General features: G+C 34.7%; 1 pseudogene; it reads right to left on the reverse strand.

Annotated features, from left to right (window-relative positions):
• Positions 1-1,452: 1,452 nt before the first annotated feature.
• On the reverse strand, positions 1,453-9,684 carry LOC148584523 (class V chitinase pseudogene; annotated as a pseudogene).
• Positions 9,685-19,089: the final 9,405 nt, after the last annotated feature.

Here is a 19,089-nt window from a genome sequence, read left to right on the forward strand (position 1 = left end):
CAAAATTCCACAGAAAGTTGTGGCAATGCGTGGCGGCGTGTGGACTCTCCCAGTGGCGCGTACTTTCTACAGGGCAATAGATCGGCAGCCTCCGATCTGGATTCTGGCAGTACTTTTCTGAAAACGTGAGAGAGGCACATTTTATTTTTAATATATATATATATATATATAGTCTTTATACCGTTAACTATTGTCTCCTATTAATATTCATTTTCTCTCAGAAAACAGTTTTGAGAGGAGGCGGAGGGAGCAGATCTGCTCCCTCCACCTCTCCCATTCCCCTTCTACTCCACGCTCCTACCCTCCCCCTACCCTTTTTTTTTTTTTTTGTATGTTTGTAGGTATTCTCTGATCAGATCAACAACTTTGGCCTCTCTACTATGTGTCTGTCCACCTTCTACCGTGTTGTGTCATTCACCTCCCCCGGTCGCTGATGCTGCTTGCTGGTTGTTTGTTTGTATTTCTTATTTTGAATAAGAGATTTTTTCTCTTTAGATCTGCCCTCATGAGTGAGGATGAATAATTAGGTGTGAGGGGTTATTTCTCATGGCCGGATTAAATAAATTTTGTTAAGAAATTTGGCTACTCATGTCTTAGATCTAGTATGCTCGGAACAGATTTGTTTTTTAACTGTATTTGTACATAGATTAGCAGAAGATTGAAGTCATAGATAGCACCTAATTGTAATAATTTTTGCTTGTATCTATGATTTTGTAACCTCATGGCATGTGACTATGATTTTTGTAGAGGTTTATACGTTGTGCTGTAAGGGCTTTTGGTTTTGCTATGTAAGAGTTTTATGTTCGTGGTCTTTAATCAATGAATTCCTCATATTTTCATTAAAGTATATATATATATATATATATATATATATATATATATATATATTCCTTTTCTCTCAAACACCGAGACACAAGGTCCAAAATTTTTTCTCTCTTCATTGCTTTCATGTGGCACCATTAGTGTCCATACTTGCACAACATTAATTGACAATCAGAGGATTATATCTCCTTTGTCCTCCATATATTTTATATTTAATTAATTTGGATAATCCATCACTTTCAAATATATATATATTCCTCTTTCTTTAGCGTAATTTTATGAAGTGTACGTATATTAGGCATAAAAAAAGGTTCATATTAATTTATTGACGGTTTCAAGTTTCAAGTACTGAAATGGATTTTAATTAAGAAAAAAACAAGAAATGTGATCGAATAATGGCATTTTATTATAAAAAAAAAAAAAAAACAAAAAAACAGATGGAGCGTACATCCGATCAGATTACAGAAAGAAACAGTACAAATTAATTACCGCCAATGCCAAACAGTATACATGGAGGCCAGGAAACAAAACAACACAACTGATAATTCGCCTTACAACGCGCGTACAAAAGTACTGACTGATGATTGACCTTATTAATTTGTGGACAACATAGATATGTGATGATTGGCCTCATTTGTTCCATGCTTGGGAAGCTGTGAAAACATATTAAGAGTAAAAATTAGGTTTGAAAGAGTAGAAATCCAAAGAGAAGTTTATATATATATATATATATATATATGGAAGACTAGAAATCGAAAGAGAAATATGATTATTGTAATAAAATAATTACCTTGGTTTGAAAGAGCCCAGTCAGTGTCGTCGCCGCCCACATGCCATGCAAAGTAACCAAGCAATTCCATTTGCTTGGCATATATAACCTTATCAAAGATGCTATCCTTACCATCATAACCAATCCACGTCGTCCCAACATGGCCATACTGCGTGAGATAGGAGTAATTGATCACTTCTTCGCCACCGTTGTCTTTTATAAAATCGTGGATTTGGGAATAAAGTATGGGGTCACTTACTTCAGTCGCAGGTCCATTAGCATCTGAGGATATTTTTTGGTCATCAGCATTTTTCAGAAGCCAACTGCGGCCATAAAATGGAAGTCCGAGGACTAATTTGTTGGCCGGCACGCCTGCATCAATCCAAGCACGGATGCCGGCATCCACGTTAATAATTAGTTCAGAGCCCGTTGGATAGTGCAATGGAGCAGGCGGCGCAGTAGAATTGGGTGAGGAATCAGGGAGAGGGGTATACAAGTCATAGGCCATTATGTTGATCCAGTACAAGCTATCTGAGATAGCCTGAATGGGATAAGTAACGGACGTCAACGTATACTGTGGGGAGTAATAGACGGCTGCTGTTAGAAGCAGCTTGGCTTCGCCAGGGCGATCATCAGCGTCTTTGTCCACGGCAGCTCGCAACTCTTTGAGGAGTGTGGCAAGGTTGGTCATCTGATCGGTCGTGTTGGGATACTGCCAGTTGAGGCTAAGGCCATCGTAGTCAAATTCCCTGGCTAGCTACATCAATGGAGGAATGTATGAATGTTTTAAGGTAATCAGAATCGCTAGCGATTGTTGTAAGAAATTCTATTTAAAGTATGTCCCTTTATGTCACATATATTATTGTAATTATAAAATTACGGTGTTCAATAATTTATTCCAATTAAAGCTTATCGTGTAAATCAAATATTATGAATTAAATTACTGATTTAATTCTTGTGGAACAAGTATTTGATTCCAATCAAATATTCTGAATTAAAGCACTGATTTAATTCTTGTGGAACAAGTATCTGATTTCATTAAAGATTTTATTTTTGTGGAATCAATTAGCTGTATTGATTTGATTTTTATTCCTTGATGGGAGGAATAATTAAGGTAACAGCTCTAATTGAGGGTCCCCTGATCTACCTATAAATAAGGCCTGTGTATTCCATCAATTGGAACTGACTGGTAGGCAAAGGTCAGAAGAACCTCTCAATATTTTTTTGTTTTCAAGATTTGTTCCTGTAAAGCTGTTCTTCAATTGGCTTGAGCAAAGCATGGCTAGAGGTATTTATATAATTATTCATTCCGCTGCTAATTTTATTGTCAATTAGCATTTAATTATATATTGAATTCTTACATGTGGTATCAGAGCCTCCTCTAGGCCATATTTGCTCAGTTTAATTTTTGAGATATGTCTGCTATAAAATTTTAATTTTGTTCATTGATTATTGAAACAAAATATATGGTGAGGAGCATAAGGCACCCACGGATTTATATTGTTTTGTTTTGTTTCTTTCATGACCAAATTGCCCTCCTTCTTGTTTCTGTGAATCTTGGAACAAAACAACTTGGGAACCGAGAGACAAGCTAGCCAGAAACGCTGCCCACCGCCCACCAAAACCGGAGCTCGCCGGCTCCCCACTGCAGCGTCGTTGGCCGCATAAAGGACCGTTTTTTACCCACCTGCAGCAGCGTTGGCCGAATAAAGGGAGCGGCAGCCCGCATCGGGCCGTCTATCACTCAAAGCAACGGCAGCCCTGCACGGGCTGCCTGTGGGTTTGGACGGGGCCACTGATCCCCGCCGGTCAGTGTCATCTGGGGCTGCTGTGCGGCGGTCCTGATTGACTGCCGCATGAAGTCGGCAGCCCATCACCGTTCGGATGCACGTGAGGGACGGCAGCGTTGTTTTTGGCGGTGGGGCTGCACGGAACGCCGCCCCCTTGCCGATGACCGTGACCGTTTGGCCATTGAGCGGCGGCCATGCGTGGCCGACGCATGAGGAAGGCTAAAGCGGCAGCGGCGGCGCAAGGGCTAGGGTTCCCGGGTTGGGACTTAAGGATGCTGGGTAGGGTTTTCAAACCCATATAGGAACCGGGTCAGTGTCTTGGGTCATTAAGTGGGCTGACCCAAAAGCCCAATCCATTTGAAGTGGCCCATCCGGATTAAAAAAAAAAAAAAAAAAAAAAATGACTTGGTCTCATTGGGTTTAGAACTTGGGTTCTTAAGGTATAAAGGGCCTAAGGTCACTTCTAGACCATTAGGCTATTCAAATTATTATGCTTTTATGTTGCATTTTTATTCATCTTATGATTTAAATTGTTCAGTATTAAATTATTGTTTCTTTAATGCATGAACTTAAGGATATATTTATTCTTTTAATTGTTTAAATATAAATTGTTTGATGCATGGACCTGAGAATAATTAACTAAGCCTCATATGTTGGTAAATGTTTATGGTATTATCCAAAATTGCAATCGGAAAGCTCTGGCAAGGCAAGTCTTGGGACTTAAGTGTGCCGTTGTGCGCCCCCTCACTTACCAGGGACACTATCCGGTTGTACTTTGGAAAAATACTGTTTACCCACTGACATGTTGGTTTTGTCTTTTATTCTTGGGAGCTGTAGTTTTGGCATCTATACAGTTATTGGATGTTAATGAAGTCGTGATTATCATAATAATTTTGGGAGAGCCACAGCATCCCAATTTTATAATGATAATTACATCAAGATCATATATGTGAACTTCATAAAAAAAATTAACATCCTGTTGTAATTAATTCATAAATTTAATTACTAATCCTCACAGGAACGTTATTATTTTTATGACTTAATTAGAATAAGATAATAAATTTAACTTTAAAAATAAAATTTCTCTTAGGCCCACAGGTATGGAGAATTTTATTTATTAATGTTAAATTTATTAGTCCTATTAAAGAGTAAATTTCATGCGTGATGCAACCTTTGCCCATAGGTAGGTTGAAATTTACTATTAAATTAGCATTGGTTAATTTAAATAAATTCGATGTTAATGAAGTCGTAATTGTCATAATAATTTTTGGGAGAGCCACAGCATCCCGATTTTATAATGATAATTGCATCAAGATTATATATATGAACTTCATAAAGAAAATTAACATCGTGTTGTAATTAATTCATAAATTTAATTTGCCAATCCCCACAGGGACGTTTTTATTTTTATGAGTTAATTAGAATAAGATAGTAAATTTAACATTGAAAATAAAATTTCTCTTGGGCCCACAGGTACGAAAAATTTTATTTATTAATGTTAAATTTATTAGTCTTATTAATAAAGAGTAAATTTCATGCGTGATGCACCTTTGCCCACAGGTAGGTTGAAATTTACTATTAAATTAACATTGGTTAATTTAAATAAGGTTATTTCATAGCATTAAAGTATATAATTTTTTCTTGGTTACTGGATGTATTCCTACTGCTTTAATTATTAGTATTCTATGTTCCAATAATTCCTAGTGGTAATTTTTCTTGACTGAAAAGAAAAATGTGCTTTTCACTTTGGGGTGTTTGGAGACTAAATTGGCGTTTCGTGTGGACGAATCACCTTCTCCCACGGAATCAAGTACGCCACATGAGATTATTAAACATGAACGATTGTACTGATTTAAATCGCTTAAGTTTCAACGTTCATGAAATCTCATATCAAGGAAAGCATTAGGATTTTATTCCTTAATGTTTTAAGGCCAAAGAAAGGTCATTGAGGAACATTTAGTGAGTTCCAATAAGGCTTTGGCATGCACCCTAATAGAAAAGCTTTAAAGTAAAACCTTTACAGTTTCAAAATGTGTTTGAGCACATTATGGAAATGAAGGACATAACAGCTCATTATAAAGTCCCTAAAGGTTGAGTTTTTTGAGTCATTATGGTCAATTTTATTCTCTCATCTAAATATGATATTTTTTCAAATATCTTGTGGCACACATGAGGATAACTGATCAATTAAGGAACTTCTAATCATGTGTGTTCAAGAAGATGAGAGATTAAGACATGAGAATTCAGAAAGTTACTCATGTTAAGGGAAAGACCTTTATAGGCAATCATGTCCAATAGTTGATAAATGAGAACAAGGTGCCAACAAAGTGTTATGGCAATTAAGATACTTGTTTCTCTTACACTAAGGAAAATTATGGGCATATAAAGAATGATTGCATAAAGTATCATAAATGACTTGAAATAGAGGTAATCTCATACACCTAGTGTGTCATGAATCTCTTTTATTGACTCTCCTAAGGACTATGTGGATTCAATTTGGTTTAGCGGTCCACGTTGTCAACATAATGCAGGATTTTCTAAATAATACTTTTTTACAATTGGAGGTTGTTGGGATCTATAGATTAATTTTTTTAAAAATTCAATTACATTATTTTGACCTTAATAATGTTTTTATATATTCCACAATTCTTTTAGAAATTTAATTTCTATTTTAGTTTGTTAAAATCAAGTTTGAATATTGTTAAAACTTTTGGGTGGAGTATTAAATTAACGGTTTATTTAAAATTGATCTAGATCCCAATTTTTGGAAAATAAATCCCTGCATATAAATGTTGACATAAAGCAGAGTCTTATGAATGAGAAAATCCTCAATGTTATGGCATTGGAGATTGGAATATATCTCTATAAAGAATAAAAGGTCGATAAATGATAGAGTTTTTACGACTCTTGAAATTTACTACCTTTGGTATTTATATGGACTGCATTAAGGAAAAGCAGACCAACTATACCACTAAAGGTGCCAACAAAGGGATTTTTGAAATTCTTGAGATCATGTACAAGTGTAACATTTTTCATACTTCTTGCCTAAATGGTTAGAGATATCATATCTCTTTCGGTAATAACCATATAAGGTTTATATATCTCTATCTTCTAAATCATAAGGTTGGGGCATTAAATGCTTTCAATACCTATAAGGTAGAAGTAGATAAACAAAAAAAAAAAAAAAATCAATATCGTAAGATCTGATAGAGGCAGATAGTATTATGGTAGGTACACGAAAAAGGGACACGAAAGGTAATGTTCTATTCTCCTAATGGAGTGAAGCCTTGAAAACCGTTGTGTATACATTTAACTCGATTCCATTCAGAGTTGTCCATAAGACACATAAATTAAGGAATGAAAGGAATCAAGTTCAAATTGTTTACACATATGGGGTTGTCTTGCTATAGTGAGGATTTATAATCCACACCTAAGGTAATTAGCTTCAAGGACAACTAGCGGAATTTTATAGGTTATACAGTAAACTCCAAGGGGTTTAGGCTTTACAGTTCTTCATTTAGTCCTAGAATTGTTGAGTCTAATATTCAAAATTTCTAGAGGATGCTGAACTTAGTGGGAGTGCTTATCCTCAAGGGATTGAATTAGAGGAAGCACAAGAGTTGACTGAAGCCCCTTCACATGAAGGGTGTTTGATTGTGCTTAAGAAAAATCAAATTGATTATCTTCAAGCACAATCGGTTTCAGAACAGTCAACTCATAAGGAACAAGTTCAGAATAAACCTACTCAGAGTTTGTCAAAAGTAAATGAAGTAGGATTAAGAAAATTTTCTAGAATAAGGCGACCAACAATCTCTAGTGATTATGTTGTATACTTTCAGGAGTCTGATTTTTATGTCAGACCTAAGGACGATCCAAAATTTGTTTTCACATCTTTTTGGGTGGAGATAACTTCACATTGTGTTTCAATGCCATGAAGGAGGAGATGAAATCTTTGGCTAAAATTCAAGTCTGCAATCTTGTTGACTTACCAAAGGGAGTTGTAGCCATAGGCTGCAAATGGGTTTATAAAACCTAAAAAGATGCTTCTGGATAATGTTGAACGATATAAAGTTAGACTTGTAGCCAATGATCTTACTCAAAAGGAAGGCATTGATTATCATGATATGAGTAGCTCATTTTGTTTTAGAGCTATATCAAAAGGATGTGAAAAGCAATTTTCCTGAATAGGATCTTAAGGAGGAGGTGTACATAAGACAACTTAAGAGGTTTTATTAATAACAGTCAGAAAGCTTGCAAATTAAGGATATCTATTAATGGACTAAGATATGTCTCTCATCAATGGTATACAAAATTTTTACAAGGTTATTACCTCACATGGGTTTATTGAGAACCTTATTAATCATTGAATATACCTTAAGGTCAGTGGGAGTAAAGTTACATTTCTTTTAGTCCTGTATATAGATAATATTTTGCTTGCAAGCATTAATTTAGGTTTGCTACATAAAGTTCCTCTCACTAAAGTTTTTTGGGAGAGATTCAGAATGAAGAACTATGAATCTTCAGTAGCACCTATTATTAAAGGGGATAATGTCCCAAAATGTATTGGAACAAAGGCAGATATTCCATATATATGCACAGGTCTATATTAGACCTGACATCAGTTGGACTATTGGGTAAATATAGTATTATGGAATATGCAATGAACCAAGAACTACAGTTTAACCTAAAGATACACTTACCATTTGGTGGTGTTTATTTAGGTTTGATTTTTGCTAAATGTGTAGATAGTAGAGAATCAACTTCAGTATATATGTACTGAAGATGCAGTAAGCATACTACAATTGCTACATCTATCATGAAAGCAAAAGTCATTACATGCTGTGAATTAATTACACAGGCATTATGGTTGAGACATTTTTGTTAAAGGTTTCAAGATTGTCGATTTTATAGTTAGACCCATAAAGATCTTCTGAGTTAATTCTACTACAGTTATTTTTCTAAGAATAAACTGAGTAGAAGCAGAAGTATGTATATCAACATAAAGTATCATTATGAAAGAGAACATTAAGTGACAATAAGTGTCTATTAAGCATATAAGTGTTGAATTAATAATTGCGGATCCCATGACTAAAGGTTTACCGGTAAAGAAAGTATAAAGTCATGTGGAATATATGAGATTCATTAATTCATTTGTGCTTAGTTTCTCTTTAATTGGTCTATAGACATAAAGGTTATGTTATAAAGATTTTTGTGCACACATATATTATTCTTATCCGTGGGGATAAAATTAAAGTTGGACCCGAATGACTTATAGGAAGTTCATTCATAAAGTACATTATCCATAAAGTACTCATTTAGGGAGATATTGCACATCGTGATACATGGAAGGGACGGCTTATCATATAAAAGCTTTACCGCCATGATTCGTGTGTAGTATTCTTTAAGTGAGTGGGAGGATTCCATGAAAGGTTGAAATAAATAAAGTATTGGTCATATCACAGAATTGAACACCATAAAGAATTTATATGTCATAAGGGCCAAGTGAGAAAATGTAAGAAATTCCATTTAAAGTATGTCCCTTTATGTCACATATATTATTGTAATTATAAAATTACGGTGTTCAATAATTTATTCCAATTAAAGCTTATCGTGTAAATCAAATATTATGAATTAAATTACTGATTTAATTCTTATGGAACAAGTATTTGATTCCAATCAAATATTCTGAATTAAAGCACTGATTTAATTCTTGTGGAACAAGTATTTGATTTCATTAAAGATTTTATTTTTGTGGAATCAATTAGCTATATTGATTTGATTTTTATTCCTTGAAGGGAGGAATAATTAAGGTAACAGCTCTAATTGAGGGTCCCCTGACCTACCTATAAATAAGGCCTGTGTATTCCATCAATTGGCACTCACTGGTAGGCATAGGTCAGAAGAACCTCTCAATATTTTTTTGTTTTCAAGATTTGTTCCTGTAAAGCTGTTCTTCAATTGGCTTGAGCAAAGCATGGCTAGAGGTATTTATATAATTATTCATTCCGCTGCTAATTTTATTGTCAATTAGCATTTAATTATATATTGAATTCTTACAATTGTGTCAAAAATGGAAGGATCAGTGTCTCCACTGATGGATAAAATGGCTTTAATATCAGAGTTGTTCTTCACGGTTTTGGCGAAGGTTCGAAGCTGATTGGTTGGAAAGCTGAGTTGGTAGGTGTCATTGACACCAGCAAAGGCAGCAAAAAGATGGGTGAAAAGGCTGAAATCAATGTTCTCCGGCGGCAACTCACCGTTCCAGTACCAGTATCCGGCATTCACATCAGTGCTGCTAGTCATCTTGATCTTGATAATCTTGATGAATGATTATGATTGGTAATTAAGTAGGTATTTGAGAGAGAAGAAGAAATTGGCTCGCTCAAGTGATTTTTCTCCATTGCACCTTCATGCTATTTATACTAATATTTTTATGCATGCATGTGCATGTGCATGTGCATGTGGGCTATTATTATTAATTTGGATTCCATCAAGTTTTGCTGATCAAGATGATTAATTATAATACTCCAACCACGTGCATATACAGCCAAAACGTGGTTCGTACGTTATGAATTTCGACCTCTGACACACAAAAAATAATAATAATAATAATAATAGATAAATAAAAATAATACAGATTCAAATTAATTTGGCTTATATTGTATGAGTGGTACTAAGTCAGTTAGCTAGTGTCCTCAAGGGTAGCTCAATCGGCTGTGAATCACGCCTAATGAAACGGAGGTCACTAATTCGAATTTTCCATCCTCCTTCTCCTTTGTGGATATGTTAAAAAAAAAGTCAGCTAGCTAGCCCACTAGTACTTCCATTAACAACAATTCAATACATGAAGACTCCAATATATATGTCTCTTGTTAATTATAGGGATTCAATATGTAAAGGCTCCACGGGGAGGCATGTAACGCTATCGAAATTTAATTAAACTAATTATTAAAATAGACACACCTCCAAAGACCTATTTACCATATAAAGAAACCTAAAGGGATCATCGATTAATTTGTAGCACATGTATGCACCATAATTAATAAACAAAAATAATCACCTTAATTAATGGAGAGTCACAAGCTGAATTTCACACACCAACTAACTAGAAGTTAAGTGGGAAAGACTTACCTAAATACCTACCAAAGTACAAGAAATAGCAGAATACGGAAGTAATACGATGATATGATCAGCCACAATTTAAACCTCAATACAACTCTGAAAGTAATTACAACAAAACCTTGCTAATAAATTAAAAAAAAAAAAAAAAAAAAAAAAAAAAAACCATTAAATTACCACAATCTGGAAAAGAACTCACCATCCTATCCTATGTATATTTGGTTCGAGCCCCGGCCTAATGACCTCTGCTATAACTCGGGTGCCCTAATGCGTATAATAGCGGCTATCATTCACCTCTCGTTTTTCAATTAAATATTTTATTCATGTCTTAAACCTTACTTATTAAGAGAAATTCTTAAAATATTACTTAAATTTTAAGTGACGTACCACTATCAAAACCTGAAGAAAAACAAAATATTGATGATAATATGATCCATATTGATTTGAAGTGAAATGAATTTTTTGAAATCTGTTTTCTTTCTACATTTATTTAGGAATCCAGCTAATTAACTAGATTATTTAAATTTTTTAAAAAGAGTTAATTACCAATATTGACTTCATATATATATATATATATATATATATATATATATATATAATACTCCATCCAATCACATGCACTGATGGCATATACATGCAGCCAAATATATATATTGAATATTGACACGTTCTTGATTATTTTGGATAACCTCAACTTATTTGGGCTGGCTGATCAAGAATCAAGATGTGTACGTTATTGTGTCTTCTTTTGGTGAGATCCAAATATCATAAAAAGTCCCAGCTTGGATAAGTTCAATTGAATAAGGATAGATGGACCGGCCAATTAATAAGCAGGGAGACAAAAAAAATACAATAAAATTAGATATAAAATATATACCCAATGATGAAATTTGTGGGCCTAACTCATCTCATAAAACCGGTTCAATAAGAGAGGGTTATTCATTCCTTATAAACATGCCAAAGATCTTGTCCACAAGTAATATGAAATTATTCCTTAACACCCTCCCTCACGTGCAGGCCAATATTTTTTCTGATCCTTGTCACGGGGTAACTAGTGTAGGCCCCATTCATCCTGTGTTAGGCTTTGATACCATGATGAAATTTGTGGGTCTAACTCTTCTCATAAAACCGGTTCAATAAGAGAGGATTGCCCATTCCTTATAAACATACACAAGATCTTGTCCACAGGCAATGTGAGATTATTCCTTAACACCCAACTACTGATAAACCTAATGAAAGAAAAAAAAAAAAAAAAAAAAACTAACCTTCATCTTAATTGATAACTAACTATCCTTATTAAATAAAATTCTATTTTAAAACATATTCTATTCCCCCCTTGACTCCGTCCATAACACTGTTTCATGGACCGTAATTTATTTTGCTGCATATATCTAATGGTATACGTACATGGTCTCACGACATTTAAAATTTTAAATTAAGTGGCACCATCTTTAAATGAAATGGAAATGATTTATTTCGTTGTCCATATTTTATTTTATAAATTTAAAATTTGAAATCAATCATGTATATCAGATTGGTACACAAATTAATAATAATCACTTATTTTGAGTCGGCAATTTTAGCAATATGCATGCACAGAAGGCAAGCCTATCCATATATGTCTACATGCTTGTGAAGAGCAAAACTAATTGAAAACCGCTTAACAGGTAAATATCACACAATATGAGGAACTAATAGATATTTATCAATAATCAAACAATCACAAAATTAAGTAAAATCAAACACAAGGATTTTGGTGATGAAGAAAAAACCTTTTATAAAATGTTCTAAAAGTAAAATGTCTCTGGGGTAGCCAAACCCACTATCAAAAGATTTTCAGATATTACAGATACTAGGAACACTTACAAACCGACGTCAAACCTTGACTCTGTAAGATTGATAAGCTTCCAACTTTTCTCCTCGCTCACAATCTTCTTTAACGTGATTCTCTTTTATCGGACCCTTCCGATAGACTTCTCAATGAAGCTCACAATCAAACTAACAATAATCCTCTAAGAGGAACAACTAGGCTCACAACAATTATTCTCTCTAAGCACAGTCTCTCACGAACTCTCTGGTGAAAATTCGTACCTCTCTCTTTCGATTGAGATGTATTTATAATATCCCCTTAAACCCTCGACACACAACAAAGTTTACATTCAATTAAAACTGTAACATATACAGGGCGTCTGGACGAGGAGAAGGCCTGTCCGGATACCAATTGAAAAACGCTTAACAGATTTAAATCACAGTTTATGCGGAATTAATACTATGAAGCAATAAGCAATCAGTCTCCAAAATAATCAAAACAATAAATCATTCAGGCACAGATTTTGGTGACGAAGAGAAAACTTTTTAGAAATCGATCTAAAAGTAAAACCTCTCTGAGGCAGCCAAACTCAGGAAATAACTATGAAAAGATGTTCGAAGATTACAGACACGAGAAAAACTTACAACCCTTTGCAAGTCCTTGGCTCTGAAGATTGACAAGCCTCCAACTTGTCTCCTCCCTCACAATCTTCTTCAACGTGATTCTCTTTTACTGGATCCTTCAGATAGGCTTCTTGTTGTGCCAAATATTACCTAAATTATTAGATAATAATTGGTACATTTTACTCGCAAGTGCACAAGATCAACACAATAGTATAAGGTGCATGTATGAGATTATTCCCACAGAGATTGTTGATTTTGCTTAGAATTTATTAAAATATCAACTTTGGCACGAAATTGATACTATGAAAAAGGAATAAAGATAAATGAGAAGGTAGGGCTTTGATATCTACCACTAATCATACTTAATAGTATAACAATATGTCAATGTTCCAATCATATTATGAATATTTAAAGTTTGCCAACCTGAGGGCATGGGTGTATACTCCTTAAGCTATAGATTTTCCTATGCGACAAATTAGGCATGGGTGTATACTCTAACTCTTTTCTTTCTTAAAAGATATAGCATTGATGTATACTAAGTTGCTCTTTAAGAAAGCATAAATCTATGAAAATCGACAAACACATGGAGCCTAGGGTATTAGTGTATACTCCCGATTTTTCATGTTGATTGACCCAAGAACTCGTGAGGAGATTTTTTTGTCACTCTATTAAGCCCACGACTCAATCACCCGGATTGACTTAAATAACTAATCCATACCACATGCATATAATGGCCAATCACACACATATGAGGAATTCGATAAAATAGGAATTAATCAAGTTAAGCATTACAATATGATTATCACAAAGGTGCCAATATTGAAATATTAAAGAAACATAATTAGGGCTTCAATCTAGCCCTACTAAAGCAATTAGCTACACATAATTAAAATAAAGGGAAAAGAAAAAATCGAAAACTGCTCCTAGAAGTAGCCTCCAAATTCCCCTCTCCAAAGTTGTGTGGAATTGTCCCCCTAATTTGTGAGGCTTAAAGATCTATTTATAGGCTTATAAAAATTCTAGAAACCCTAGTAAACCTAGCAAAATCATAGGGTTTAGTCCTAGTCCAACTAAGACTTGGAAAACCCTAATTTGGAAGGAAAAGGAAGTCCTGGCCACAACTGTATTTCTTCTAACGCACGAGTACGCTAGATCGCAAGCGTGGTGCACTCGATCGCACTCCTGCAATCGATCATCTATGTGATGCGCTCGAGTGCATATGCGCTCGACCTTCTACCTTGTGCGTAACCCTTGGCTTTAGCGCTCGATCGCTGGTCTAGTGCGCTCGATCGCTCCATTCGAAGGTCCAATACTTTTAGCTTTTTCCCAAATTTGCTCTTTAAGACCCATACTTCAACAAATGCTTTCTTTTCTTCCAAAAGCCTACGAAAACACAGAAAACATATAAAAGAAATAAAATAGCACAAACTAACAAAACTAAGATCTTAACAAATATAAATTAAGGGCTAAAATATGAATATTTTGGCACTTAATACACCTCAAACTTATATATTGCTAGTCCTTTAACAATACGAAATTAAAAACTAAATGGAAAACAAAAAGATAAATCCATCTTTCGTGGGATGTACGATTGCATTTAGCACATTCAACTGTCACTCAAAACCATGATTTTCATTCATTGGCAATTTTAAAAAGACAAACCAGATCTTCATAATGAATTGGAAGTTTAAAGTTTAATTACTTATAAAAGACAAGCTAAGTCATCACATGTTCGAGACAGTGTAAAGTGAACTAGCACATAAATATGAAGCTTCCAATAACTTCCAATGTGTAAAGTCTCAATATCTCAAAGTTCACAAAAATCCCCATCAGAATGAATAACTATGGCATAATTTTTCTTTTTTTTCCAGGTTGTGCAATGTTTAGTTCCCTTAAGCTTTCTAATTGACCCATGTAGCTAGTATTAGGCCAATGACTCCCAAACCAGATGGTTTTAGGACATTAGGTGTAAAGACACCCCTAAGGACTTATTAACTTGAGTCAAAAAGGGTACGAAACCCAACTAGCTATGACATTAATCAAATCAAAATTTTCACATTTTGACGTGAACACTCAATGCTTAATGAGGTAAGAGGTCCAGTTACTTAGTAAAAAGCTTATCTGTGATCATTTTTTTTTAAAAAAAAAATTTATGCCAAAGTATCCATCTAACAAGTCTCCTAGCTTACTCAAGACATTAAAACATACACAACAGGTTCACATGTTATACCCCACAAATTATGTGCTCATGTGCTTGTGTCAGATCAGATCGAACATGTGAATTCTCAATTGTCCAAAGTAAGTAACCAAACTTAAAAACTCAATTATCAGATCATGTGTTCAAAATTTTAAGCTTACCAATGAAGATCAAATCACAATTTTTTCAGATCAACAAAAATTTTAAGACAAACATGAACATGCATTTTTTTTTTAATATATTATATATTCTCAAACCAACAACAAAAACAAAAAGCCTGGGACAAAGTATGTGTAAATGTGTCTCCCATACCCCTAAACTTAAATTACACATTGTCCCCAATGTGTGTATAACATGGAAAGATCTTACCCGGAAGATGGATGAAACTGTTTGGAATAGCATAACTCATAGCACACCTCCAAACTTGAATGCAAACCCACTTGTCCCTGAAAAACAAAACCCTAAAATAACAACGGAAATCAAAACCAAAAAATAAAAAATAAAAACAAACAAAGAAAAAAAAAAAGAGGATATGCTATGGGGTGCCTCCCATAAGCGCTAAGTTTAATGTCTTTAGCTAGACTCTTGTCCCCTTTTAAACTTGAAGCACCAGTCTTTTCTTTTTTTGCACCAAAGAGAATGACTTCTTCCTATTGTAGGGTGATTCCAATTGTCTATAGATCAAGGTAGACCATTCTGAGTCTTCTCAAACATTTTTTTCATCCGTAAGGGAATCTTGAACTAGAATAAAATAAGAAGAATACTCAGGGAACTTTTCTATCTTGATGTCCTCAATTTGCTCATCACATAACTCCAACAGACTTCTCTCTTGGACTCTTGGTAATTTGGGAATACGAGCTGATGTTGAAGAAGTCTCAGTGCTCTCTTCTTTTTCCCAATGTGGCTCTTGTGGAATTTCAGTTTGCTCCTCCTTCATCTCTTCCACTTGATTTTCAACCGCTTCTTCACTCCTTAATGTGGTAATTGATTACTCATGATAGTAAGTGCAGTCTTCCTCCGTGTATTGTCCATTAGGATTGATCACCAACTGACTTTGTCACTCTTCTTCTTCTTCTTTGAGGATATCGACTTTTTGTTTGAGGTGGGCCTCTATCCTTTCAAATGATCGCTTACTTTCCTCCGCTTGGCTAAGGAAAGTTGACATCACTTCTTCTAAGGCAAAGCTCTTCGGGGGAGGTAGTTCTTCTTGGTATTATTGTTGTGGCAACCAATAGATGAGATAACACTCCTCTTCTTGAGCTTCTATTTTGGTGTCGATGGGTTGTAGCAGTTGATTATTGGCCTTACTGTGGTTAAGAAAAGCTGACATCGTTTCTTCTAAAGCTAACATTGCTTCTTCTAAGTTAGAACTCTTTGGAGGAGGTGGTTCTTCTTGGTATTGTTGTGGCCAATTGACTGGAGATAGCTAAGAGGAATATGAATGATCATAGAACTGCGGATATGATTGATGGTGCAGTTAATGAAATTGTGGAGAATGATTTATATGAGCTTGAGCTTGCCATGAGAGATTAGACTATTGGCACCATGACAGCTTATAAGAATCAAAATAGATGTCATTCCCCGGTCTAGAGAATGATGTGTTTATATGCCCATAAGAATAGTTAGAAAATTGTCTTGTTGAAGGACAATCCCTAACTTGGGGATAAGGGTTATGGCAATATGAACATAGTTCATGGGGTGTTGGAATGTTTACCCACATGTATGAAAATAAAAGTAAAATAATAATAATAAAAAAAAGACGTTAAAATCAAAAGGAAAATAAAAACAGATTTAAAAATAAAAACTTACGAAGATGCAGACTCGAAAGACCATGCATGAAAAGAAATAAATCAGATATATAATTAACTAAGTTTTAGTTCTACTGTCCAGATGTATGATCGATAGAACTGTGAGGTGCACTCGGTTGCCCTGGAATGGGCGCTCGAGCGCACCTCAGAAGAACAAAACAAAAACTTTAAAACTAGATATTAAAACAAAAATAAAATTAACTAAGAAAAATAATTCTAAACAAAATTAAACAATCCCCGGCAACGGCGCCAAAAAATTGTTGTGCCAAATACTACCTAAATTAATAGATAATAATTGATACATTTTACTCGTAAGTGCACATTATCAAAATAATAGTATAGGGTGCAAGTACGAGATTGTTTCCACAGAGATTGTTGATTTTGCTTAGAATTTATTACAATATCAACTTTGTCACGAAATTGATACTTTGAAAAAGGAATAAAGATAAATGAGAAGGTAGGGCTTCGATATCCACCATTAATCATGCTCAATAATATAACAATATGCAAATGTTCCAATCATATTATGAATACTTAATGTTTCCCAACTGAAGGGCATGGATATATACTCTTTAAACTATAGATTTCCTTAAGCAACAAATTGGGCATCGGTGTATACTCTAACTCTTTTCTTTCTTAAACGATTTAGCATGGATGTATACTAAGTTGTTCTTTAAGAAAGCGTAAATCTATGGAAATCGACAAACACATGGAGCCTAGGGCATGGGTGTATACTCCCGATTTTCCATGTTGATTAACCCAAGAACCCGTGAGGAGATTCTTTTGTCACTCTATTAAGCCCAGGACTCGATCATCCAAATTGACATAAATAACTAATCCATACCACATGCATATAATGGCCAATCACACACATATGAGGAATTCGATAAAACATGAATTAATCAAGTTAAGCATCACAATATGATAATTAGGGGTGGGCAGATTAACCGATTACCGATTACCGACTTTAACCGAACCGATATTAACCGTAACCGATAGTTATCGGTCGGTTATCGGTTAAAAATTTTATACCGATAAGCTTATCGGTCGGTAATTGGTCGGTTAAAATTTTTTTATCGGTTAACCGATATGACCAATAAGTTATTTTAATTTTTTATTTTTTAAAATTTTATACTTATTATTAAAAGTTAAAACCAAAACGACGTCGAATTTCCTTCCAATGAAGAATTTCAATTTTGCCATTTTGAATCAGATAAAGCTTGATTTTTTGGTTGACATATTTTGTTCATTGGAACGAAATGGGCTTCCAGAAGCTAGAACAGTAGAACCGATTTTGCATTTCTGCTCATGGAACAATCTCAGATGATGCTCCCAGTAAGAGAAAGAGTTTATTATATTAATATAAACTAAAAAAAAAAAAAAAAAAGCCTAATAAAAAGCCTACAAAACTCAATCTAGCAATTCTCAAATTAATTTTTGGCCCAATTAGCAATCAGTAAAAAAGCCCAATAAAAAGCCCACAAAAGCCCAAACCGGTTTAACTGACCGATTAACCGACCGGTTAACCGATTACCGATTTGACCGATAATTTTCGGTTAAGACTTCTTATCGGTCGGTAATCGATTAAGATTTGGTTAACCGATAGCTTATCGGTTAACCGACCGATAAGTCCATTAACTGGTCTTAACCGACCGATACCTAGCCCTAATGATAATCATAAAGGTGCCAATATTGAAATATTAAATAAACATAATTAGGGATTCAATCTAGCCCTACTAAAGTAATTAGTTACATATAATTAAAATAAAGGGAAAAGAAAGAACCGAAAACCGCTCCTAAAATTAGCCTCCAAATTCCCCTCTTCCAAGTTGTGTGGAATTATCCCCCTAAATTGTGAGGCTTAGAGGTCTATTTGTAGGCTTACAAAAATTCTAGAAACCCTAGTAAACCTAGCAAAATCATAGGGTTTTGTCCTTGTCCAACTAGGACTTTGAAAACCCAAACTTGGAAGGAAAAGGAAGTCCTGGCCACATCTGTATTTCTTCTCGCACATGAGTGCGCTCGATCGCAAGCGTGGTGCGCTTGATCGCACTCCTGCGATCAATCGTCTATGTGATGCGCTCAAGCGCATATGCGCTTGAGCTTCTTCTTCTGTGCGCGAACGCAGACCTTGCGCTTACCCCTTGGCTT

The sequence above is a fragment of the Corylus avellana genome, chromosome 7 (genome assembly GCF_965113065.1).
Source record: "Corylus avellana chromosome 7, dhCorAvel1.hap1.2, whole genome shotgun sequence".
Taxonomy (NCBI): Eukaryota; Viridiplantae; Streptophyta; class Magnoliopsida; order Fagales; family Betulaceae; genus Corylus; species Corylus avellana.